General features: G+C 42.6%; 1 protein-coding gene across 1 annotated transcript in view; it reads left to right on the top strand.

Moving 5' to 3' along the window:
* The window catches only part of LOC101862753 (renin receptor), a 21,783-nt gene that overhangs the window by 13,650 nt on the left and 7,334 nt on the right, over window positions 1-799 (top strand). The window lies entirely within an intron of this gene.

Genomic DNA, 799 nt, shown 5'->3' with positions numbered 1-799 from the left:
CGGTGGCCTTAAGCACGTGTTGTATGTCATGTGATGTGGGCCAGTGGCCTTAAGCACTGAAGGAACTTGTTTCGTACTTAGTGGCTTTTGCTGTCAGGTACAGGAGAGTTTGATTTCCGAGTGGGGAAAACTTTTTGTTGAGTGTCTCTGTCTTTCTGCTCGGTTTTTGTATCGCTCTCAAGGTTGATCATTTATTCCTCTTTCTCTTCCCCACAGCTGAAGAAGAACGTGGCCAGCCTGAACGGCAAGACCCCAGACTTGTTCTCCTTCACACTAACCGGCCTGAAGGCCATCGGGGACGAGCATGGCGTCAACTCTGACCAGGCCAAGGATGCTGAGAAACTTTTGACCAACCACCTCGATCAGGTCAGTGTTCTGAAGACTTTAAAAAAGAACAACCCTGTCATCTTCCTTTTCTTCTTCTTTCTTTTTCTTTTTTTTTTTTTTTTGTCTTTAAAAAAAAAAAAATTGTGTGTGTGTAAAGAAAGAAAGTTTTTTTCCCTTCACTCACACACGCATACACACACGCATACACACACGCATCTTTTGGTTTTTGGGTTTTTTTTCTCTTTTCTTGTGTACTAATCCACAAAAACATGTATGGTGGATACAAAACCCAACCATTGGAAGTATACTTACCCACCTTTAATTGACAGCGCTCGGTGTTTGATCATGAGTGAACAAGTCTTGGTTTAATGACGGTTCACTGCTGTAACATCCCACCACAACATTGTTGGATGGTGACAGTATACCTGTGTCTATGATGCTCTATGTTCCTGATTCTGTCCACTTTTTCCAT

The sequence above is a fragment of the Aplysia californica genome, unplaced genomic scaffold, assembly GCF_000002075.1.
Source record: "Aplysia californica isolate F4 #8 unplaced genomic scaffold, AplCal3.0 scaffold00549, whole genome shotgun sequence".
NCBI classification, from domain to species: Eukaryota; Metazoa; Mollusca; class Gastropoda; order Aplysiida; family Aplysiidae; genus Aplysia; species Aplysia californica.
Note: the sequence above shows the minus strand (reverse complement) of the source record. Positions and strands in the feature narration are given on the sequence as shown.